We start from the raw sequence: 27,500 nt of genomic DNA, 5'->3' as shown, positions 1-27,500 counted from the left end.
TATGAAAACGTGTCATGGTACTGAAGGGGTTAATTAAAGGCCGTGTCACTCCGGAGACGACGCTCTCGCCCTCCTTCACCGCGAACTGGTGGCTGTCCTGTAGTTGGTGCCTTGCTTCTTAATATCTTGTTCATTGAGGATGGAACTTCAGAGAACTGAGCTGGAGTCACTCTGAAATACTGTCCAAATTTCCTCATCCATTTCTGGCACTTGGATAAGATAATGATATTCGCCTCATTTCACTCGTTTTATATTTGATTCATAGACCCAATTCCTTTTCCTCTCATTATTCAAGGCTAAACATATCATTAATAACTCCTTTCTCCTCCTCCATCCCTCCTCCTCCTCCTCCTCCTCCTCGTGAAGAAGTGTCAAGTGAGCCAGCCTCCACCACAGACGATGTGGCGGAGCATCGCGCCTGGTGTGAACCTCCCCATAGCAAGCTAAGTCTGCGCGACGTTGGTACGTGGTGTGCGTCGTCTCCGGTGTGAGACGGCCTTAACGAGTCTGAGCAGCTTCCCTTGTGAAGATATAAGCCACAATTCTATTTTTGCAATGTATGAAGGTGTCACATGATAACGTGTAGTGTCAGTGTGTCATGTGTGGAGGAATGCACAGCTCTTCACACAGCCTGACCACTCAGCGGTAAATAAAGTCAATAATCTGGCCCTAGTGTTTCATTGTTTCCTTTGCAAGTTTCACCAAAAGATCTGAACCATTGAATGAGTTGCTGTGTGGGCGTGGAGGGTGCATCCATGGGTGCTGTGTGGGCGTGGAGGGTGTTTCCATGGGTGCTGTGTGGGCGTGGAGGGCGCATCTATCGCCAGGGTGTGGGGAGTGCGGGGGGCAATGCCATGGCGGCCAGAATAGGGAAGGATTACTGGTGGAGTCAACGGAGAGTCCAGTGTCAGTGGCTCAGAGGGTGGGGGAGGAAGGGTGGTGGGTGAGTCCATTGTGAGAGCGTGGGGAGGAAGGGTGGTGGGTGAGTCCATTGTGAGAGGGTGGGGGAGGAAGGGTGGTGGGCGAGTCCATTGTGAGAGGGTGGGGAGGAAGGGTGGTGGGTGGTGGGTGAGTCCATTGTGAGAGGGTGGGGAGGAAGGGTGGTGGGCGAGTCCATTATGAGGAAGGGTGGTGGGTGAGTCCATTATGAGACCTTTCCCTGGCTGACGATGAAACGAACCCACTTTCCACGAATTTGACTGGATTACCTAGAATTACTTGGGATTACATACAATTACATAGAATTACATAGGAGGAAGGGAGGTGGGCGAGTCCATTGTGAGACCTTGCCCTGGCTGACGATTCAATTACCTAGAATTACTTGGGATTACATACAATTACAAAAGGAAGGAAGGGGTGTCTTGATCTTGATGTTGTGAGGTGGTGGAGCGTCCCTGTGATTGGTTTGAAGCAGTGGTTATCGACACGTGGGTAATTCACTCACCATCGTTTCCTGCTGGTGTCATCTCCTGCACCAGAGTCACTCCCTTAACCTACACTGACTCACTCCAACTAACTTGTAATGGTGAAATAGTCAGTAATTTGAAGGGCTGGTGTCACAAGTTAAGTGAAAACTGTGGCCTGGACTTACAATGGTGAAATAGTCATTGGTAATTTGAAGGCCTGATGTCACAAATTGAGAAGTGAAAAGTGGCCAGGAGGGGACTCGGTGTGCTTTACAAACAACTTGACGTATTTATTTCCTTTGCCTTGGTTACAAATAAAGTGAAGGAGCATTTGTCGACATTTTATTGACTTCACCTTGGTACAATGGCAACACAGGCGGTCAGGAAGCAATACATAGCATGGCAACACTGTGGTGGATTAGGAGTGGAGCTGTACAGTACGTGGTAAGCAGACTGCCTACCTCTCTTCTCACACACACACACACACACACACACACACACACACACACACACACACACACACACACACAGGTAATGTATTGAGCATATGAACATTCCATTGATTTCTATTAATAAATTTGGTCCATTACAATTGTGAGAATAGCCACTTTTTAAAAGCTCGATTTCCAATACACAAGATATCAATTTATTCACGTTAATGTCAACTTTGCACATGTTTCAGCTCAGCTTAATAAATGCATACATAAAAAATCAGGAATAGTAATTCTCTTCTCACTCTTGTTCCCAACACTCAGAATGATAACATTATGATACATTTCTCACTCTCCCGAAAAATTCTAAATAAAATCTAAATACTGTAACTACCTAACTAGTTTAATTACTTCTCCCCAAGCGTGCACACACACACACACACACACACACACACACACACACACACACACTACTATAACTACCTAACTAGTTTAATTACTTCTCCCCAAGCGCACACACACACACACACACACACACACACACACACACACACACACACACACCACAACTACACTTACTTCTAACACACACACACACACACACACACACACACACACACACACGTTCCTCCAGGTGCAAGCGGCTGCGTCCTCGCCTACCCTCCCCCCTCCACCGACTACTTCTACCGCCAGAGAGTGAGTGGACACTGTCAGCCGTGTGAAAGCTACTCGGTGGTGTGTTTCCCGCACGTTTTGCTGCTGGAAATCAACAGAGTGGTTCCGCCACGCTTGCCTGATGGCTGATGGCTGATGACTGTTGTCGGAAGGCTTGTTCCAAGAGTCCGTCCTCCTGGCACCTCTACACACGTGTATCACTTCATCCTGGTGCAATGTTGGACCCTGGTCAAACTGTACTAGTCCAATTTCCAACGCTGTCTATGTTCTGTGCTTCAACAAGGTACTCGTCAAAAGTCCAGGAGAAGGCTCCTCTCTGCCGGCGGTCGCTTGATTTCAAGCCTGGAAACAAAAGAGAGGTTACAGAAATGATGCCGAGCCTTCACTACTGAATAACACCACACACACTACACACTCTCCACACACACACAAAACAAAGAACACAGGCAGGCAGGCAGGCAGAGAGAGAGAGAGAGAGAGAGAGAGAGAGAGAGAGAGAGAGAGAGAGAGAGAGAGAGAGAGAGAGAGAGAGAGAGAGAGAGAGAGAGAGAGAGAGAGAGAGAGAGAGAGGAGAGAGAGAGAGAGAGAGAGAGAGAGAGAGAGAGAGAGAGAGAGAGAGAGAGGAGAGAGAGAGAGGAGAGAGAGACGAGAGAGAGAGAGAGAGAGAGAGAGACGAGACGAGACGAGAGAGAGAGAGAGAGACGAGACGAGACGAGACGAGACGAGAGAGACAGAGAGAGAGACGAGACGAGACGAGACAGAGAGAGAGACGAGACGAGAGAGACAGAGACGAGACGAGAGAGAGACGAGAGAGACGAGAGACGAGAGAGAGACGAGAGACGAGACGAGACAGAGGAGACGAGACGAGAAACAAAAGGAAAGGAGACGAGACGAGACGAGACAAGACGAAAAGAAGAGATGAGAGACGAGACGAGACGAGACGAGACAAGAGACAGAGGAGACGAGACGAGAGAGAGGAGACGAGACGAGACGAGACGAGAGACAGAGGAGACGAGACGAGACGAGAGACGGAGAGGAAACGAGACGAAATGAGACAGAGAGGAGACAAGACCAGATGAGACGAGACAGAGGAGACGTGACGAGACGAGACGAGACAGAGACAGGATGAGAGGCGAGACGAGAGACAGAGGAAACGAGACGAGATGAGAGACAGAGAGACGAGAGGAGACGAGAGAGAGAGACGAGACGAGACGAGACGAGAGAGAAGAGACGAGACGAGACGAGAGAGAGAGAGAGAGAGGAGACGAGACGAGAAGGACAGAGACGAGAGAGAGAGAGAGACGAGAGAGAGAGAGAGACGAGACGACGAGAGAGAGACGAGACGAGACGAGACGAGACGAGACGAGAGAGACGAGACGAGAGAGAGACGAGACGAGACGAGAGAGAGGAGACGAGACGAGACGAGAAGAGAGACAAACAGTGAATTACACACACACACACACACACACACACACACAGAACAACAAAACGATTCCTACAAAGGAGTCCGATTAAATTAGAGAAGGGCTGATATTGAGAATCTCAAGAACTATTTTAAAAACGTAGACTGGGAGGAGATGGAAAACTCAGAGACAAAGCAAGACAAATATAACTTATTTTTGGAAATATACAAAACAGGAGTCAGGGAATATGTCCCGAAATATAGACCTAAAGAAGAAGGAAAGAAAGATTGGTTTAATGCAAGGTGTGCCAAGGCAAAGGAGAAAAGAGATGGACCATGGAAAAGGTGGAGTAGAAATAGAAATCCAGCAATAAAGGAAAACTTCAAGACAGCGAGAAATGAATATGTTAAGGTGAGGAAGGAAGAGGAAAAGAAGTTCGAAACCAACCAAAATTGTTCTAGAGATTCATAAATGGAAAAACTAGGCAAAGAGAAACAATAGAAAGGTTAAAAGGAGAGAACGGAATGGTGGAAGACCCAAAAAGTATGGCAGAACTATTAATTAAATAATAAATTCCAGGAGGTGTTTACTAAGGAATCCAAATTTGAAAGGCCACAGGGTAATAGAGAGACAGTGTATATGAAAGAGATTAAAGTAACCAAGCTTGAAATAAAAGAGTTAATAAAGGAACTGGATGAAGAGAAGGCAATGGGACCAGATGAAGTCTCAGGCAGAATAGTGAAAGAATGTAGGGAAGAACTAGCAAGTCCTATATACAACATCATAAAATGCTCAATACAAAATGGAACAGTACCTACCAGTAGAATGGAAAAGAGGTGAGGTGGTTCCCATATATAAGAGCGGAAGGAAGGAAGAACCTTTAAATTACAGACCGGTATCACTAACTAGTGTAATATGCAAGATGTGTCAAACAAACAAAGGATCGACTTCCTTCAACACAACAAATTAATATCAAATAGCCAATTTGGTTTTAGAAAAAGACAGTCTTGTGTAACTAATTTATTGAGTTTCTATTCTAGAATAGTTGATAGAGTACAAGAGAGAGAGAGGGATGGGTTGACTGCATTTATTTGGATTTAAAAAAGGCGTTTGACAAAGTGCCACATGCAAGATTACTATGGAAGTTAGAGGAGAAGGGTGGCTTAAAAGGAAGCACATTGAGATGGATAGAAAATTATTTGAGGGGGAGAGAAATAAGGACGGTAGTTCAAGATATTGGAGAGCAGTAGAAAGCGGAGTGCCACAGGGGTCAGTATTGGCACCAATACTTTTCCTCATTTATATTAACGACATGCCAGAAGGAGTGAACAGCTACATAAATCTGTTTGCAGATGATACCAAACTGTGCAGAGTTATAAAGCAAAAAGAGGATTGTGAAATACTGCAACAACACCTAAATAACATCTGGGAATGGACTAAAAAGTGGGAAATGGAATTCAATGTGAACAAAAGCCATGTCATGGAAATGGGAAAGAGTGAAAGACGACCTGTGGGAATCTATAAGATGGGAGATGGAGTAGAACTGGAGAAAGTTAAAAAAGAAAGGACTTAGGAGTGACGATGGAACAAAACAATCAACCAGTAAGCCATATTGATAAAATTTTAGAGAAACATATAATTTGCTAAGGAATATTGGAGTAGCATTTCACTACATGGACAAAGAAATGATGAAGAAATTGATAAGTACTATAATAAGACCCAGATTGGAATATGCAGGAGTAGTGTGGACCCCTCATAAAAAGAAACACATAAGGAAATTGGAGAGACTACAAAAAATGGCTACAAGAATGGTTCCAGAATTTGAATGGATGACATATGAGGAGAGACTAAAGGCTATGGATCTACCAACCCTGGAACAAAGAAGGAGAGAGGAGACCTGATACAACTTTATAAATTGATCAACGGAATGGACCAAGTGGATAATGAGAAACTGATCCTGAGAGAAGAATATGACATTCGAAGCACAAGATCGCATAGTAAAAAGCTGAGGAAGGGAAGATGTCTGAGAGATGTTAAAAAATAGTGAAGAATATGACACTAGAAGCACAAGATCGCATAGTAAGAAGCTGAGGAAGGAAAGATATCTGAGAGATGTTAAAAAATAGTGAAGAATATGACACTAGAAGCACAAGATCGCATAGTAAGAAGCTGAGGAAGGGACGATGTCTGAGAGGTGTTAAAAAATAGTGAAGAATATGACACTAGAAGCACAAGATCACATAGTAAGATGCTGAGGAAGGGAAGATGTCTGAGAGATGTTAAAAAATTGAGTTTCCCGCAAACATGTATTGAGACGTGGAACAGTTTAAATGAAGAAGTAGTGTCTGCAACGAGTGTGCACACTTTTAAAGTAAGATTGGATAAATGTAGATATGGAGACGGGGCCACACCACCATAAAGCCCAGGCCCTGGAAAACTACAACTACCTAAACACACACACACACACAAACAATAACAATAATAATAATAATAATAATAATAATAATAATAATAATAATAATGATGATAATAATAATAATGATAATAATAATAATGATGATGATGATGATGATGATGATAATAATAATAATAATAATAATAATAATAATAATAATAATAATAATAATGAGACATACCTACAGACAGACAAAAATGAAAGAAAGTGAGATAATTAAAGATAATATTTACTCACAATACAATTTTTTCCCTTTTGTAAGCAGGCTGTGGAGAGAGAGAGAGAGAGAGAGAGAGAGAGAGAGAGAGAGAGAGAGAGAGAGAGAGAGAGAGAGAGAGAGAGAGAGAGAGAGAGAGAGAGAGAGAGAGAGAACTTTATAAAATGACAATATTTATTCTTATTCAACCTTTTCTTATTTTGTCTTCATTCATTGTTTCTTCTTCTTCTTCTTGTTATCTTCCTGTTCCTCTTCTTCCTCCTCCTTGGCTGTTCTCTCTCCCTCTATATCTTGAAACAACCTGAAATAAATCAAGCTGTATTAGTACACTCAAACTTCACCCACATCATTATTATAGTTTATTGACCATCAACATTCCTTACAAACTTACACTTAATTACATACGATTGGTGCATAAAATAATGACAATTAATTCGTCATCTATGCCCATAAAACTTCATATTTCAATAAACAATGCATCACTCTTACTAGTTAACCAAAAGAAAGAAAAGGAACTCAATTATTTACGTCAAAAATCAATAAAGCACTATTTTTCAACTGATTAAACTGAAGAAAAAAGAAAATATCCTATAAGAAACACTAATCTTGAAATAAACAGTAACAATTAACAGCCACACACCAATAATATACTGGTACACCTCGCCTACAGCCACCAATCCATACCATTGTAACGTTAATGACAAAAAAACTAATTTGTCGTGTTTCTCTCAATTCCAAATTAGACTTAAGAAAATATTAAGAATTATGTTATCTTTTTTTTTTATTTGATTTATTTACACCATGTTGGGTTAAGATAATTTAATATTTTGACACACACACACACACACGGTGTGTGGTGTGTGCCTGGTCTCAGGCCTATCCGAAGATCGGAAATAATGAGCTCTGAGTTCGTTCCGTAGGGTAACGTCTGGCTGTCTCGTCAGAGACTGCAGCAGATCAAACAGTGAATTACAGTGAATTACACACACACACCCGGTAGCTTAGTGGTTAGAGCGATGGCTTCACAAGCCAGAGGACCGGGGTTCGACTCCCCAGCCGGGTGGAGATATTTGGGTGTGTCTCCTTTCACGTGTAACCCCTGTTCACCTAACAGTGAGTAGGTACGGGATGTAAATCGAGGAGTTGTGACCTTGTTGTCCCGGTGTGTGGTGTGTGCCTGGTCTCATGCCTATCCCAATATCGGAAATAATGAGCTCTGAGCTCGTTCCATAGGGTAACGTCTGGCTGTCTCGTCAGAGACTGCAGCAGATCAAACAGTGAATCACACACACACACACACACACACACACAAACAAATTTATTGAGTTTCTACTCTAGAATAGTTGATAAAGTACAAGAGAGAGAGGGATGGGTTGACTGTATTCATTTAGATCTAAAAAAAAGTATTTGATAAAGTGCCACATGAAAGATTACTATGGAAGTTAGAGGAGAAGGGTGGCTTAAAAGGAAGCACATTGAGATGGATGAAGAATTACTTAAGGGGGAGAGAAATAAGGACGATAGTTAAAGATATGAAGTCCAAGTGGAGAACAGTAGACAGCAGAGTGCCACAGGGCTCAGTATTAGCACCAATACTTTTTCTCGTATATATAAATGACATGCCAGAGGGAGTGAACAGCTACATAAATCTGTTTGCGGACGATGCGAAACTGTGCAGAGTCATTAAACAAAAAGAGGATTGTGAAATACTACAGGAAGACTTAAACAAGATCTGGAAATGGAGCAAAAAATGGGAGATGGAATTCAATGTGGACAAAAGCCATATCATGGAAATGGGAAAAAGTGAAAGACGACCAGTGGGAATCTATAAGATGGGAGATGGAGTAGAACTAGAAAAAGTAAAGGAAAAGGACTTGGGAGTGACAATGGAAGAAAATAATCAACCGGTAAGCCATATTGATAGAATTTTCAGAGAGACGTATAATTTGCTAAGGAATATTGGAGTAGCATTTCACTATATGGACAAGGAAATGATGAAGAAATTGATAAGTACTAAAATAAGACCTAGATTGGAATATGCAGGAGTTGTGTGGACTCATAAAAGAAACACATAAGAAAATTAGAGAGACTACAAAAAATGGCTACAAGAATGGTTCCAGAATTTAAAGGGATGACATATGAGGAGAGACTAAAGGCTATGGATCTGGTACCAACCTTGGAGCAGAGAAGAGAGAGAGGGAATCAGATACAAGTTTATAAATTGACTAACGGAATGGATGAAGTGGATAATGAGAAACTGATCCTGAGAGAAGAATATAACTTTAGAAGCACAAGATCGCATAGTAAGAAACTAAGGAAGGGACGATGTCTGAGAGATGTTAAAAAATTTTGTTTCCCGCAAAGATGTGTTGAGACTTGGAACAGTTTGAGTGAGGAAGTGGTGTCAGCAAAGAGTGTACATAGTTTTAAAGAAAAATTGGATAAGTGTAGATATGGAGACGGGGCCACACCAGCGTAAAGTTCAGGCCCTGTAAAACTACAACTAGGTAAATACACACACACATGATTAGAATAGGTTTGGTTAAGATAATTTAATATTCTGACACACACACACACACACACACGATTAGAAAAGGTTAGGTTAAGATAATTTAATATCCTGACTGACACACACACACACACACGGGACACCGTCGATGGCGGATGTGGTCGCTGAGCTCCAGAGCAATCATCTCTAATTCTACAGTTACCATTGCCTAAGAGTAACCAAGGTGGGAAAGGAGCTTGTAATGTTTGTCCCGTCTCCATATAGTCAGGTTAACTGTTGATTAGCAAAATAATGTCCAGGGAAGGTGAATATAAACTGTAGCCTGCGTTTGAGCCATCAGATGAAGTTTGTTTACATCTGCGCAACATGGCGGCCGTGAACTCGAAGGATGAATCAGACTTCACAGGATTTCAAGGAATAATGGAGAAGAGCGTTTATGTGAAGAAAATTCTGGAGTTGGAAGGTAAAATTGAAAACTGTTTGAAAAGTATGGGGCCTGGAAACGAGTTATGACAATGTAATGAAAGAGTGCGCCGATATGAAGAAAGAAAATGCAGTACTGAAAGAGGAAGTTAAGTTAATTAAAGTGAATTGCGACAAATGTGGAGAATCTTTAGGAAAAGTGATGGAGAAGCAGGCTGAATGGAAAAAAAGTCAGGAAGTGGAAAGAAAGGAGGTAAATTACAAAGTTGCAAGTCTGGAAAAGGAAATCAAAGAGTCTGGGGAGAAAACTTTGGGCCTTGCTGAAATTATAGATCAACAGATCATAGAAGAGAAGATTGCTGAGAAAGTGGTGAAGGTTATTAAGTCAAATGAGACATTGGTGAGGGAAACTGTAGACAAAAAGAGATGTGTGGTGATATTTGGTGTGGAGGAGGATAAGACACCGAGTAAAATGGAGAGAGAGAAAACATAAAAAGGTGATAAATAATATCATTAATGTGGTGCAGGAGGAGGAAAAGACCTAGTACAAGAAATAGAGGACTTCCATAGAATTGGAAAGTTCACAGGAGAAGGTATGAGGCCAATAAGAATCAAACTTAAGTCACAAAAGGATGTAGATGAATTGGTGGAGAAGTCATGGAGGCTAGCCCAGCAGGAAACAACAAGGAAGATTTGGTTGAGAAGAGATCTCGGTGAAAAGGAAAGAGAAATGTTAAATGAGTTGAGAAAGGAGGCTTTGAAAAAAATGAAGAGAGGACAGAAGAGGAGAAGAAAGAGTTTTTCTGGAGAATCTTGGATATGAGACTGAGGAAGTGGTTCATAACCCAGAAAAGTACAGCAAGAAAGAACTAAAGAAACTTACGTATGAGCGGAATGTAATGTATTCCAACATAAATGGAGTGATATCGGGATTTTAGAACTCAACGATTACTTGAGGACATGAACCCAGATATTGTGGGTCTTACTGAAACAAAACTGAGAGAGGAGAAGACCTGATGATGGTTGGAGAAGGAAATATAATGTTTGGAAAAGAAATAGAGTAGGTAAGATGGGAGGAGGAGTGATGTTGCTGGTTAAAAAAGATATAAAGGTGGATCAAGTGAAAGAAGATATGGGAAAGGCAGAAGTGCTAAAGATCAGAGCAGAAACTAATGAAGGAAAAAGAGGCACTACATAGTGGTGTACGTACCACCTAAGACAAATGCATGGTCAGTACAGGAATATGAAGAAATGATAAGTGATACAGGAACATGTCTGGAAGAAATGTTGGGTGGCTGTGAACGAACTATAATGATGGGAGATTTTAATTGTAAAGAGGTGTGTTGGGAGGACTGGTCAATGGAAGGATCAGAGACAACATGGGAAATACACTATTGACACTGGCAATGGAAAATGTGTTAACTCAGTGGGTCAAAGAAGATACTAGGTTTGGAGGAGAGGGAGCATCGTCAAGACTGGACTTGGTCTTTAGTACAGAGCCAATGGTCATTGAGGAGATGAGGGTGGAGTGCCCTTTAGCAAAGAGTGATCATGCAGTTTTGGAGTTCAAGGTGATAGATGAAGAGAAATCTAGAAGAAATTAAGAATATAAAGTGGGAAGATGGAATTATGCCAAGACAGATTTTGGAAACCTAAAGAAATTCTTTCAAGAGATAAATTGGATGAAATTCAAGAATGCTAAGGGAGCAAATGAAAAGTGGAAGGAATTTATAAAAATATACAAAGAAGGTGAGAAAAAATTTGTACCAATAAGACAACATAGAGAAGTTGGAAAGCAGGACTGGTTTAACGATAGATGTGAAAAGGCTAGAACAAGAAAAGAGGATGCATGGAAGAGGTGGAGAAGGAAAAGACGGATTAAGCAGTGGGAAAGTTACAAAAGAGCAAGAAATGAATATGTGTTGATTAGAAGAGAAGAAAGAAAGAAACAAGAAAAGGATATAATTGATAAATGTAAAGACCAACCAAGGCTTTTTACAGACATGTGAACAACAACATCAAAAATAGAGAAAGTATTGAAAGTTTAGAAGTAAATGGAGTATGCAGTGAGGATCCCAGGAAATGGCAGAGGCTATGAATGGATGCTTTCGGAAGGTATTCACAAAGGAGACTGCTTTTGACAAACCACTGGTAATGGAACAGAAAGGGATTATGAAGGAGTTTCAAGTAACTGTGGAGGAGATCAAGAATATGATGGGAGTTTAGAAGTGAGAAAAGCTGTGGGACCTGATGGGGTATCAGGATGGATTTTAAGAGAATGCAGCGAGCAACTGGCAGAAAAAGTTTGTGAAGTAATTGATGCCTCATTAAGGGAAGGTGTAGTGCCCCAAGACTGGAAAAGAGCTAACATTGTCCCAATTTATAAATCAGGTAACAAAAGAGACCCATTGAACTATAGACCAGTGTCACTTACAAGTGTGGTAGCTAAGATGTGTGAGAGGGTGGTGAAGAATAGATGGACAGACTTCTTGGAGAAAAGTGACATACTTTGTGAGTATCAATTTGGTTTTAGAAAAGGGCGTTCATGCACGACAAACCTGATATGTTACTATTCGAGGGTGATAGATGTAATACAGGAAAGAGATGGTTGGGCTGATGGAATATATCTGGATTTAAAAAAGGCCTTTGATAAGGTACCACACCGGAGACTGATCTGGAAACTTGAAATGGTAGGAGGAGTGCATGGCAGTTTACTAAAATGGATGGAAGACTTTTGGTAGGAAGAGAAATGAGAACAATAATTAAGGACAGACCATCAGAATGGGGCTTGGTGGAGAGTGGAGTTCCACAGGGATCAGTGTTGGCACCAGTAATGTTCGCGGTCTACATAAATGACATGGTGGATGGGGTGTCCAGTTATGTGAGCCTATTTGCAGACGATGCAAAATTGTTAAGAAAAGTGAGATGTGACAAAGATTGCGAACTACTCCAGGAAGACTTGGACAGAATATGGAAATGGAGCTGTACATGGCAAATGGAGTTCAACACGACAAAATGCAAGAAATTAGAGTTTGGCAAGAGTGAAAGAAGAATCAGGAGTATGTACAAGATAGGAAATGAAGACATAAAACCAGTCATGAAGAAAAGACCTTGGGGTGACAATTACCAATGACCTATCGCCAGAGAGACATATAAACAAAATAATTGGAGAAGTATTGAACTTATTGAGGAACATAAGAGTGGCGTTCGTATATTTAGATGAAGAAATGATGAAGAAAATAATTACTACAATGATAAGACCGAGGCTTGAATATGCAACAATACAGTGGGCTCCGAACTTAAAGAAACACATAAGGAAACTAGAGAAAGTACAGAGGGCTGCAACAAAAATGGTGCCTGACTTAAGAGATTTGACTTATGAAGACAGACTGAATAGAATGCAACTTCCGACCCTGGAAAACAGAAGAGAAAGGGGAGACCTGATAGCAATATACAGAGTGATGATTGGCATGGAAAAAATGGATAGGGAAGATCTGTGTATGTGGAATGAAAGAATGTCGAGAGGGCATGGGAAAAAACTAAAAATGGCCACTTATAGGAGAGATGTGAAAAAATATAGCTTCCCTCATAGAAGGGTGGAAGCATGGAATAGTTTAGACGTGGAAGTGGTCAACGCAAGGAATATTCATGATTTTAAGAAAAAGCTGGACATTAGTAGATATGGAGACGGGACAGTACGAGCATAGCTCTTTTCCCGTATGTTACAATTAGGTAAATACAATTAGGCACACACACACACACACACACACACACACACACTAGAAAGAAAGAAAATTTGAAAAAGATATTGTAGACAAGAGTAAGAAACATCCAAAATTGTTTTACAGGTTTATAAATGGTAAACTTAAAAAGAGAGAGTCCATTGAAAGATTAAAAGGAGAGCAAGGGATAGTAGATGACCCTAAGAATATAGCGGAATTGCTAAATAATAGGTTTCAGCAAGTATTAACAATGTTTGTAAAGCCTCAGAATGTACAAGGAAATGTGCACATGGATGACATTAAGATACCTAAAAGGAGTTATATAAAATGTTGGAGGAACTTAAAGATGATAAAGCGATGGGACCAGATGAAGTTTCAGGAAAATTATTGAAGGAGTGTAGAGAAGAATTGATTGATCCATTATATGATATTATAAGGTGTTCATTAGAAACAGGGGAAGTACCAGTAGAGTGGAAGAGAGCTGAAGTGGTGCCCATTTATAAGGGAGGCAGTAAGGAAGAGCCTCTTAACTATAGACCTGTGTCTCTAACAAGTGTGGTTGGTAAGATTTGTGAGAGGGTGATAAAGAAATATTGGATACGGTTCCTGGAGGATCATAACTTATTATCGGATCATCAATTTGGCTTCAGGAAAGGGAGGTCATGTGTAACAAATCTACTGAGCTTTTATTCAAGAGTGGTTGACAAAATACAAGAGAGAGAGGATGGATGGACTGTGTATATTTGGATTTAAAGAAAGCTTTTGACAAGGTACCTCACATGAGACTGTTATGGAAATTAGAGATTTATGGAGGACTGAAAGGAAAAGTGTTAAAGTGGATGGAAAACTACTTGAGATGGAGGGAGATGAGAACGGTAATAAGGGATGCAAAGTCGGACTGGTTGGTGGTGGAGAGTGGAGTCCCACAAGGCTCAGTGCTGGCACCAATACTTTTCCTTGTATATATTAATGACATGCCAGAGGGAGTAAACAGTTATATTAATTTGTTTGCGGATGATGCAAAGTTGTGTAGGTGTGTGAAGAGTGAAGAAGATTGTGAAATTTTACAGGCAGACCTGGATAAGATTTGGGAGTGGAGCAAGAGGTGGCAAATGGAATTTAATCTGAGCAAAAGTCATGTGATGGAGATGGGGAAGAGTGGAAGACGGCCAAGAGGATCATATAAGATGGGTGAAGAAGTAGTGTTGAAAAAAGTGGAAAAGGAAAAGGATTTGGGAGTGATAATACAAGACCATGGGCAGTTTGAGGCTCATATTGATAAGATGTTTGGAGAAACGTATAATTTGATAAAAAAATATTGGATTAGCCTTCCATTATATGGATAAAGATATGATGAAGAAATTAATTAGTACGGTAATTAGACCAAGATTGGAATATGCTGGAGTGGTTTGGTCCCCTTATAAAAAGAAGCATATAAGGAAGTTGGAGAGATTGCAGAGAATGGCAACAAAAATGGTTCCGGAATTGGCAGAAATGACCTATGAGGAGAGATTAAAAGAAATGAATTTGCTTACCTTGGAACAAAGAAGAGAAAGAGGAGATTTAATACAGGTTTATAAACTGTTGAACGGACTGGATGAAGTGGATAATGAGCAAATGATGTTGAGAGAGGAAAACTTAAATAGAACTACAAGATCGCATAGTAAAAAGATAGCCAAGGAATATGCTTGAAGGATGTGAAGAAATATAGTTTCCCACAAAGATGTGTGGAGGTGTGGAATGGTTTGAGTGAGGAGGTGGTGTCAGCGAGGAGTGTGCATAGTTTTAAAGGAAAGTTGGATGTGTGTAGATATGGAGACGGGGCCACACGAGTATGATACCCAGGCCCTGTAAAATTACAACTAGGTGAATACAACTAGGTGAATACACACACACACACACACACACACACACACACACACACACACACTCACACTCTCTCTCTCTCTCTATATATATATATATATATATATATATATATATATATATATATATATATATATATATATATATATATATATATATCTTCCTCCTCTTCTTCTTCTTCTTCTTCTCCACCACCACCACCACCACCACCACCACCATCATCACCACCTCCTCCTCCTCCTCCTCCTCCTCCAGTCTGTTCCATCTAGGTGAATACAACTAGAGTGAATACACGAAAGAGAGAGAGAGAGAGAGAGAGAGAGAGAGAGAGAGAGAGAGAGAGAGAGAGAGAGAGAGAGAGAGAGAGAGAGAGAGAGAGAGAGAGAGAGAGAGAGAGAGACAGACAGAGAGAGAGATAGAAAGAGACAAACACACACACACACACACACACACACACACACACACACACGGCCCGGTAGCTCAGTGGTTAGAGCGCTGGCTTCACAAGCCAGAGGACCAGGGTTCGATTCCCCGGCCGGGTGGAGATATTTGGGTGTGTCTCCTTTCACGTGTAGCCCCTGTTCACCTAGCAGTGAGCAGGTACGGGATGTAAATCGAGGAGTTGTGACCTTGTTGTCCCGGTGTGTGGTGTGTGCCTGGTCTCAGACCTATCCCAAGATCGGAAATAATGAGATCTGAGCTCGTTCCGTAGGGTAACGTCTGGCTGTCTCGTCATAGACTGCAGCAGATCAAACAGTGAATTACACCTGACAAGCGGGTGGTGGAGTACGGAGGTGGTGTGGGTGCTGTGGGCCGCTCGGACCGCCCGCTACTCAAATTTCTTCATCTCCCCGCTGTCCTCCATCTCCTGCAGTTTTGAGGGCATGTATGCCGGGGGGTATTGGCTGTACCTCGCCCCCCCTGCCACCCTTCCCAAGCCCCCAGTCATCCCTGCCAAGCCCCCGGTCACATTCACACTGGCCACACAAGCAACATGACCCCTGGGGATAAAAAATTTGGTTAAGGTCTTTTTAGCATGAGAGGACTGGAAAAGGACAACTGAGAGGTAAAGGGGAGAATAGCCTCCCTCCTGTCACCCCTGCAAGCCCCTCGTCAACCCCCAGGCCAGCCACACAACCCCAGGGGATTAAAAAGTAGATTAGGGTAATTTTAGCATATGAGAAGACTGCATAAGGGAGAAAAGCCCCCTCTTGTGACCCACGCCAGTCCCCATCACCCCCCAGGCCACCCACAGAACCCCCGGGGATTAAAAATTAGATTAGGGTCATTTTAGCATGAGAGGACTGGAGAAACCGTTTTTATTGATTTATTTTTTTGTATCTTTAAGATTCTTGGCTAAGGAGGAACATAAAAATTACAAAAATAATAAAAACTAGCCCTACTCCGGTGTTAGTCCCCTTACAGAGCCGAGAGAATGAGTCAAATAGATCAAATAAATACTAGACTCTCTCTCTCTCTCTCTCTCTCTCTCTCTCTCTCACACACACACACACACACACACACACAAGTTTACCTCTTCAACATAACAAAAATAATAAAAACTAACCCTACTCCGATGCCAGTTCCCTTACAGAGCCGATAGAATGAATTAAATATTAAAATAAATACACACACACACACACACACACACACACAATTACCCTCTCAAAAATCATATGAATACTAATAACTACACAATGGCACTCCACACACACATGCACCAATGCCACAGGGCTTACCAGGCACTGCTCACCGCCCCCCGTGACCATCAGGGGCCTCGGAAATCATTAAATAAGACACGTATCCCGGTGGCCATTAGTGGTTGTGGTGGGGCATCAACAATTCCGCCTTTTCAACGGGTATTCATTTACATTATTATTTTTACCTTATTTTCTTTATTTTTTCGTGTTTCTTTTATTTTTTCTATGAATTTTTAAGCTTTTTATATTTTCCCGTTGTTTTCTTATTATATTTTTGTCTTTTTCTTATTTTGAATGTATTTTTGACATCCTCTGACACTCAAACTACATAAAACACTCAAAACTTGCACAACACACTCAAAACATCATGTAACACTTTGAAACACCAATAAACACACCCAAAAATCTTTAAAAACACTATTACACACCAAAATAACCTCTACACACCCAACACACGCTCAAAACACACCCAAAACACTTAAAACACTCAAAACTAACACAAACACACTCAAAACACTATGCAACACTTTCAAACACCAATAAACACAACCAAAACTCACTACAAAAACCCAGAATACACCAAAACACCACCAACACAAGCCCAAAACACTCAAAACAAACACAAACACTCAAAACACCATGCAACAAATTAAAACGCCAATAAAAACACCCAAAACTCACTACAAACACCTAGAATACACCAAACAACCTCTATACACACCCAAATAAACACTCCCAAAACTCACTAGAAACACCCAACACATGCGCCACACACCAAAACAACTTCAAATCGTCCTAAAACACACTTGAGACACCATACACCACCTTAAAAGGCTGCCAAACACGCACACAACTCACTACAAACACCCAATATACACCCAAATCACTCCCACACACACCCAAAGCTCTTCAAACACTCAAAACTGTCGCAAAATACATGATAACCCCTCAAAACACACTCAAAACACACAATACTCAAACACTTCCACACCACACTCAAGATACGTCAAATATGCCTCAATACATCCAACGCACACTGAAAACATACTTATAACACCTAAAACACTGCAACACTGCCAAACACACTTAAAATACCCCAAATATACCCACCACTACACCAAAAAGCATTGTAAAGAACGGCAACATTACAAGGGTGACTTACCTAAATGTTGTGGCTTGACTCCTCCTCTTCTTCCGCTTCCCTTTCTCATTCCTCCTCCTCTGTTTCCCTTTTTTAGTCTTTCTGTTGCTTCCATCTACACGCCTGAGCCTAGAAACACATCACAACACTCAGAAAACACTAGATATTAGGCAAAATATTGAGGAAGTGGCTTGGCAGCCTTGGCTGGTCCTCCTCTTCCTCCTACTTTTCTCCTTCCTTCCTCCTCCTCCTCCTTTATTTCTCCTTTCTTCTTCCTTCTACCATTATTATCTACACACCAGAGCCCTGAAACACACGCAAACACGTAGAAATCACTAGATATTAGGCAAAATACTGACGAACTGGGCGGCTGGGAGGAGGGACGCCAGCCCAAGGCCTGTGACGTCACAGAATGCGTCACAGAATGCGACCAGCGGAGACTCGTCTAAATTACGTAAATAATTTGAAAATTGACCCATAGAAAAAACGAAGCCACGGCCGAATGCTTGACATTTTACGACTGTGTACAAACTTTAACTAACATCCACAACATAAAAACATCTCCTGCCTAACTAGTTTGAAAGAATTGTGTAAATTAACTATATTATAAATTATAAAATCATTTGCACTCATGAAACTCAAAAACGTCCACCCATTTCCACTTTATATTTATTTTGAAAAATATTAGACAATATAAACTCTCTTCTCAGGCGTCCAACAGTTAGCTAGAACCAGAAGTGAACCAATGAAACTTATTTATGTCAAACAAAACCATTCAAATCCAAACTCATCAAAAACTCTTGTCAAGTCCAGCCATTTTCACTTGGCGAGTATTTTAACACACTTGACACAGTCTGAGCTTTCTTTTAAGGCATTGGACACCGAGTTAGACCGTCAACCAAAACGTAATTAAATCAAATACAAAATATAAAACTTACGTTTAACGGGACCAAACACCATTTCAAAGTCCACATATTTGACTCAATGGGTTGATTTCACGCCTAAATCAGCACAGACGACTCTTTGCCACCATAAAGGCCCACTTACACCTTCAAATAAAAAAACTCAAAAAAGCAGATGGAAAATTTGGCCGTTGAAAAGACATTTATACACGCCATAAAACACCACTAAACGCCACATATTTACCGAACTCTGGCGCGGAACACTCTTCAAACACAACGCAGTATTTATAGGAACCATAAAAACACACCATGGAAGCGTAATATTATCATTAGCAAATATGTGAAAAAAGTATAGAAACCTGCTGGTGGCCCGGGAGGCGGGGGCTCGGGAGGAGAGCGGAGGGGGACCGGGGGTGGGCTACATCCGGGGAGAGGGAGGCGGGAACAGCTGGGGCAGGGGCTCTGAGTCCATGTGTTGCCTTTATCAGCTCACCACAACAAAATGAAGGTATATCGGGAAGAAGTGACCACGGCTATGAAATGTCAGACTGGTGACTGCATTGTGACACATGTTTGGCTGAAGGAAGCAAGTCACATCTCCTAAAACTTGCCTCTTTACTGCAAAACACACTCAGAACACCTTGCAACACCTCAAAATGCCTCAAAACGCACTAGAAACACACAAAAATGACGCAAAACACATTCAAAATGCCACCAAACACACCCAAAACTTTTACCAATCGCCTTCCTCAACACCTGGGCACAAGTCACACTGTTTTCACTCTCACTTGTAAACCTAACCCAAGAAATAAGTGAACGGCCTCAAACGTACCTCACACATGAACGGAGGGCGCTGTGGAGGGTTGTGGTGTACGCTGACACCGTGTACTGCTGTCTCACTCACTGCTTGGTGCTCCTAAACACTGCACACTTATGTCTGTGTGTGTTATTTGGTGTTTGAGTGTGTTTACGAGTGTTTGGGGGCATGTTTGTCTGTGTGTGTGTGTGGCAAGACTGAGGACTAACACTAAATGGGTATGTGGTGTGTTTGGCTGTGTTTACGAGTGTTTGAGGTATATAAGTGTATGTATGGCTGTGTTTGAGGTATATGAGTGTATGTATGGCTGTGTTTGCGAGTGTTTGAGGTATATAAGTGTGTTTTTAAGTATGTATGGCTGTGTATGGGTGTGTGTGGGTGTGTATGGGTGTATGGCAAGATAGGACACACCACCACCACCACCAACAACAACAACACAACTGGTCCTCCCGGTTGACGTGTAGGGGCGGGTGTGTTTGTGATGATCCTTAGTATAAATGTGTATAATAACTTACTAAATCTATTATTAATGAGACACTACTTCTATAAATTGCACATATTGATTTATTCTTTATTTTTCATCTTTTCTTTTCGTTGTATTGCCCTGCTGTGGTTATAGAAAGGCAGTATACATGAAACAGCTTCTACGTTTACAGGGAGTGTTTTGATATAGCGCGGGAAAAGGAAAGAGAAATCGAGATATTTGAAAGGTATATCGGGAAGAAGTGACCACGGCTATGAAATGTCAGACTGGTGACTGCATTGTGACACATGTTTGGCTGAAGGAAGCAAGTCACATCTAAAACTTGCCTCGTTTCCCTCGTTCTCTATTTCTATCGCCTCTTTTCTTGATCTATGAGTATTTCTGGCAATATACCACAGTGAAGTGATCATAAGTAAAGGAATATACACATCTTATCGATCTACGAGTTGATTTATTTATCTATCTATCTATTTATCTTTCTTTCTGTCCATTTATCTATTCATTCTGGTGACTATTTGGTGATTTTCTACAGCTTCACAAACTCATGTGGGGGTTTAAATAGTGAAGACTGTGGCCATTAATCTTCTGTCCTCCATACACCCTTCCTGATGTCAATAAAATGGTCTCATCCTACCCAAACTGTCGTAAAATGTACTAAAAACATGACAAACTGTCTTAAAATGCCCTAAAAAACATGAGTCTCCTATTCATTCTGGTGACTATTTGGTGATTTTCTACAGCTTCACAAACTCATGTGGGGGTTTAAATAGTGAAGACTGTGGCCATTAATCTTCTGCCCTCCATACACCCTTCCTGATGTCAATAAAATGGTCTTATCTCTCTCTTAGCCCACCACCTCTCTCTCTTTTTCAGCCCACCACGGACACCCTCCTCTCTCTCTCTCTCTTAGCCCACCACAGACACCTCTCTCTCTCTCTCTCTCTCTCTCTCTCTCTCTCTCTCTCTCTCTCTCTCTCTCTCTCTCAAAACCTCAATTTTTCTCACATTTCCTTTCTTTAAACCACTAAATAAACTCCACTCTCACTCTTTCTCTTAGCCTACCACCACAGACACCCCCTCTCTCTCTCTCTCTCTCACACACACACACACACACACACACACACACAGAAAAGATAGAGTGACTAAAATTGGAGGTGGAATAATTGTGTTAAGAGGAAAAGAGTTAGTAGTGTAAAAGTAGTGTAAAATGAAGTGGTGGGTGTGGTGGTGAGTGATGGAAGGCAAGATATCAATATTGTAAGTGTGTATGTACCACCCAAAACAACAAGTGGATGGTCAAATGATCAGTCTAACAGTATGGTGGAAAGCACATTGGAAACAATGACAAATGAAGCTGCAAAGAAAGCAAAAATGGTTCTACTTGGAGATTTCAACTGTAAAGACGTCAATTGGGAAGAATTTGAAGTGGGGAATGGTGGAGAATGGGGTGAGCAGAGCAGCTATTAAATTATGCGGTGGGAAATTTGATGACACAGTGGGTGAGGCATCCAACAAGGGGAAGGAGGGTGATGCCCGTCGAGACTGGACTTGATACTCACAAAGGGAGTCCATCTACAAAATGAGATTGAGCATGAGTGTCCTTTGGGGAAGAGTGATCATGAAGGATTGAAATTTGAGGTCAAGGTGGGATTCACCAAAGATAATGAAGTTGGATACAAGGAGGAATGCCTAAATTATTATGCTAAGGGAAGATACAAGGAGTTGAGAAATGACTTTGGAAATGTGGATTGGTCCCAAATGTACCAGGAAACAAACATGCACTTCAAATATGAAAAATTGATGGAGGCCGCAGAGAAGTTTGTGCCAAAATATATATACTAAGAAAATCTTAAAGGGAGATCAATGGTTTAACAAAACCTGTGACAAGGCAAAAAGGGAGAAGGAAAAGGCATGGGAAAAATACAAACAAGAGGAAGTGGAGAGAGAAGCATATAGGAATGCAAGAAATAAATATGTTCAAGTGAGAACAACAACAACAACAACAACAATTTGAACAGAGAATTGTGAAAGTGATCCCAAAATGTTTGATAAATTCATTAATGGTAAGTTAGAGAAAAAAGAAAGAGTTGATAAATGAAAGGTTGGAGATTATATATATGAAGATACAAGTGTCATTGTTGAAAAATTGAATGAGAATTTGTGCCAAGTATTCACACAAGAAACACAATTCAATCGACGGGTGTTACCTGTGTGTGACAAGATGGATGCAACAAAGAGTCACACTGCAAAAGTTTTGTTGAGTCAATTAGATGTTAACAAGGCAATGGGACCAGAAGAATGTTAAAAGAATGAATGTCAAGAGCAGTTGCTAGATCCAATTTTAGATTTAACAAGAACATTTATCAACACGGGACAGGTGCACCCACCAGTACAATCAATGGAAAAGGGCAAATGTATGTAGTACCAATTTACAAAAGTGGATGTCGCATGGAACCATTGAATTATAGAGCTGTTTCTTTGACCACCATTATGTGTAACATATGTGAACAAGTGATCAAAAGCAAGTGGTGTGACTTCCTGGAAAACAAACAAATACTAAGTGAGAAACAGTTTGGCTTTACAAAAGGGAAATGGTGTGTATCAAATTTGCTATGTTTCTACTCAAGAGTGGTGGATATTTGACAAGAGAGGGATGGATGGGTTGATTGTGTATACCTACACTTCAAAAAAGCATTTGATAAAGTACCACATAACAGATTGATGTGGAAGTGAAGTAGTATCGGAGGAATGAGGGCAAATCTGACGGAGTGGATGAGAAATGATTTGACAGGTAGAGAAATGAGGACGGTGGGAGTGAAGGGAGTGAAGTCAGAGTGGAGGAAGGTAACCAGTGGAGTTCCCCAAGGTTCGGTGCTTGGTCCTGATCAATTATTATATAAATGACATGCCAGAGGGAGTGAGAAGTTACTGTAGTATAGGAATATGTTTGCAGATGAGGCAAAGATGAGGAGGACAGTGAGGAATATGCATCACTGTAATATACTGCACAAGGACTTGGACAAAATATAGGAATGGAGCAGGACGTGGCAAATGGAATTCAATACCAACAAAACCTGTGGAATGAGAATGGCTACAACTAAATATACACCCTATAAAGACTGGGGGGCGGGGAAGACTGTACGTAATTCAAGTCAGTGAAGAAAAAGACTTGGGAGTGACTGTACAGAGTAATTAATCTGTCTCCAGAAAAGCACATTAATCGAATAATATTTTGCAAAACGTACAGCATGCTCCAAAGTATAGGATGGGCATTTAATTAGGTGGACGGGAACATGATAAAGAAGATATTGACCAGCCTGATTAGGCCACAGTTGGAATATGCATCAGTAATTTGGTGAGCATACATGAAGAAACCAACATGTCAATCAAGTGGAAAGAGTGCAGAGGTTAGCAACAAGAATGATAGGAGGTACCGTATGAGGAGAGGTTAAATAGGCTGGAATGAAGCATGTTGGAAGAAAGAGGAGTCACAGGGGATATGATAACAATGTTCAAAATAGTACATGGAGTGGACATATTGGATAGGGAGAACCTGATCACGATGGCATCCACTAATTACCTAAGAGGACACCCAAACAAAATACTGAAGGACTCCTGCACGAGCCACATCAACAAGTATGTATGTATGTATGTATAGCTTCCCGTATCGGAGCATTGATGCATGGAACAAACTGAGCGTGGATGTGGTGTGTGCGGCGACTGTCACTCAAATGAACCACAAATTGGACCAGTGTGGACAAACAGACAGGACATACACACCTACGGCTTGGACACACACACACACACACACACACACACACACACACATTATCATTATACAAGTGTTTTCCTTCACAAATTAATTGATGGTGCGAGTTGGTGCCATTAAAATATAGATGTTAATGGAGTAATCTTTTAATGGCTTCACTGTATATATGGACAGGGATGTTGATTATTATTATTATTAGAGAGAGAGAGAGAGAGAGAGTATATGAAGTCTAATCTAATGTTAATAATAATAATAATAATAATAATAATAATAATAATAATAATAATAATAATAATAATTACAACTAATATACAATAATATATATAATATATATATAACATTACAAGAATATACATAATAATAATAATAATAATAATAATAATAATAATAATAATAATAATAATAATAATAATTACAACTACAACATAATATAATATTATACATATATATAACATTACAAGAATATACATAATAATAATAATAATAATAATAATAATAATAATAATAATAATAATAATAATAATAACAATTTATATAATTATGTATCTTCATGTTTATACATATTGCACTTAAAATTCTAGAGAGAGAGAGAGAGAGAGAGAGAGAGAGAGAGAGAGAGAGAGAGAGAGAGAGAGAGAGAGAGAGAGAGAGAGAGAGAGAGAATATATGAAGTCTAATCTAATGTTAATAATAATAATAATAATAATAATAATAATAATAATAATAATAATAATAATAATAATAATAATAATAATAATAATAATAATAATAATAACAATTATAACTAACTATATAATATTACATACATATATATATAACATTACAAGAATATACATAATAATAATAATAATAATAATAATAATAATAATTGTAATAATAGACCAATTTATATAATTATGTATCTTCATGTTTATACATATTGAACTTAATAATACTAGAGAGAGAGAGAGAGAGAGAGAGAGACATATTGCTCATAAAATTCTAGAGAGAGAGAGAGAGAGAGAGAGAGAGAGAGAGAGAGAGAGAGAGAGAGAGAGAGAGAGACCGCTCCTGCTTTTGTACAGGGGGGTGAGAGTCGTTAGATAAGGGGGTGTTGCTTTGGGGGGTTCAAATAATTCCTTCATTTTTATTCTATTTTTTTTTTTTTTGTGACAGAGAGAGAGAGAGAAAGAGACACACACACACACACACATAGAACAACAAAACTTAGAGCAACAGAAGGCTGCAAGGATATCTATATAAAGAAAAATGGAAATGAGGAAGAAAGGAAGAGACACAATGAACTGTCAGCAGCAGTAAGGGGAAAGAATAATGAAAGATCAGAAGAGGAGAAGAAGGCATTTTTTTGGAGAATTCTAGGAGACAGGATAAGGAAATGGTATATAAACGAGAAGGAAGAGAAAAAAGTGGAACAAGTTTAACTACAAATGATGAAGGGAAGAGACTAAAAATTATGTATACGAACATAGACGGGGTTTTATCAAGTAAATTAGAATTAAGAGATTACATAAGGAAAGAAAATCCAGATATTGTATGCCTGGCTGAAACAAAACTAAATAAGGCAATCAAAATAGACTTGGACAATAGGTATGATGTATGGAGAAGACAGAGTGGGTAAAGGAGGAGGAGGAGGAGGAGTCATGATGATGTTAAGGAAGGATATAGTGATAAATGAAATGGAATGTGGGGAAGGAAAAGCAGAAGTATTGTATATTAAGATGCATATTAATAAAAAAGAGTTAACAATCATTGTAACAAATGTGCCACCAACAACAAATTGATGGACCAATCAAGAATATAAAGACATGATAGATGACACAATGAGTCTAACGAGAATCGTTAAAGAAAGGAGAAAAGTGATATTAGTAGGAGATTTCAACTGTAAAGAAGTGGACTGGGAAAATTATGAAAGTGGTATGGGGGAAGAAGCCTGGGGAGAAAGATTCTTGAACCTAATGATACACAATATGATGGACCAGAGAGTAAAGGAATGCACAACATTCAGAGCAAACGACGAGCCGGCGAGATTGGACCTAGTTTTTACAAGGGGTATACAAATGAATGATGATATAAGATATAAGTGCCCATTGGGAAAGAGTGACCATGCAATATTAGAAATAGATATAGAAGAGGGAAAGGAAGATAGAGACGATTCCTACAAAGGAGTCCGATTAAATTAGAGAAGGGCTGATATTGAGAATCTCAAGAACTATTTTAAAAACGTAGACTGGGAGGAGATGGAAAACTCAGAGACAAAGCAAGACAAATATAACTTATTTTTGGAAATATACAAAACAGGAGTCAGGAATATGTCCCGAAATATAGACCTAAAGAAGAAGGAAAGAAAGATTGGTTTAATGCAAGGTGTGCCAAGGCAAAGGAGAAAAGAGATGGACCATGGAAAAGGTGGAGTAGAAATAGAAATCCAGCAATAAAGGAAAACTTCAAGACAGCGAGAAATGAATATGTTAAGGTGAGGAAGGAAGAGGAAAAGAAGTTCGAAACCAACCAAAATTGTTCTAGAGATTCATAAATGGAAAAACTAGGCAAAGAGAAACAATAGAAAGGTTAAAAGGAGAGAACGGAATGCTGGAAGACCCAAAAAGTATGGCAGAACTATTAAATAATAAATTCCAGGAGGTGTTTACTAAGGAATCCAAATTTGAAAGGCCACAGGGTAATAGAGAGACTGTCTATATGAAAGAGATTAAAGTAACCAAGCCTGAAATAAAAGAGTTAATGAAGGAACTGGATGAAGACAAGGCAATGGGACCAGATGAAGTCTCAAGCAGAATAGTGAAAGAATGTAGGGAAGAACTAGCAAGTCCTATATACAACATCATAAAATGCTCAATACAAAATGGAACAGTACCTACCAGTAGAATGGAAAAGAGGTGAGGTGGTTCCCATATATAAGAGCGGAAGGAAGGAAGAACCTTTAAATTACAGACCGGTATCACTAACTAGTGTAATATGCAAGATGTGTCAAACAAACAAAGGATCGACTTCCTTCAACACAACAAATTAATATCAAAGAGCCAATTTGGTTTTAGAAAAAGACGGTCTTGTGTAACTAATTGATTGAGTTTCTATTCTAGAATAGTTGATAGAGTACAAGAGAGAGAGGGAGAGGGATGGGTTGACTGTATTTATTTGGATTGAAAAAAGGCATTTAACAAAGTGCCACATGCAAGATTACTATGGAAGTTAGAGGAGAAGGGTGGCTTAAAAGGAAGCACATTGAGATGGATAGAAAATTATTTGAGGGGGAGAGAAATAAGGACGGTAGTTCAAGATATTGGAGAGCAGTAGAAAGCGGAGTGCCACAGGGGTCAGTATTGGCACCAATACTTTTCCTCACTTATATTAACGACATGCCAGAAGGAGTGAACAGCTACACAAATCTGTTTGCAGATGATACCAAACTGTGCAGAGTTAGAAAGCAAAAAGAGGATTGTGAAATACTGCAACAACACCTAAATAACATCTGGGAATGGACTAAAAAGTGGGAAATGGAATTCAATGTGAACAAAAGCCATGTCATGGAAATGGGAAAGAGTGAAAGACGACCCGTGGGAAT

At 40.1% G+C, this 27,500-nt stretch overlaps 1 long non-coding RNA gene across 3 annotated transcripts; it reads right to left on the bottom strand.

Moving 5' to 3' along the window:
- Positions 1 to 6,829: 6,829 nt before the first annotated feature.
- Positions 6,830 to 20,381, bottom strand: LOC123505073. Of its 3 annotated transcripts, none has more exons than XR_006675042.1 (4): positions 19,639 to 20,381; positions 17,970 to 18,077; positions 15,875 to 16,108; positions 6,830 to 6,888 (listed from the first exon to the last, which is right to left on the bottom strand). It is a non-coding gene; the product is annotated as an uncharacterized LOC123505073 (long non-coding RNA). The 3 variants fall into 3 exon arrangements; XR_006675043.1 differs by having other exon boundaries at positions 19,683 to 20,381; XR_006675044.1 differs by having other exon boundaries at positions 19,688 to 20,381.
- Positions 20,382 to 27,500: the final 7,119 nt, after the last annotated feature.

The sequence above is a fragment of the Portunus trituberculatus genome, chromosome 17, assembly GCF_017591435.1.
Source record: "Portunus trituberculatus isolate SZX2019 chromosome 17, ASM1759143v1, whole genome shotgun sequence".
Lineage (NCBI taxonomy): Eukaryota > Metazoa > Arthropoda > Malacostraca > Decapoda > Portunidae > Portunus > Portunus trituberculatus.
This window is presented reverse-complemented; position numbering and strand designations above follow the sequence as displayed.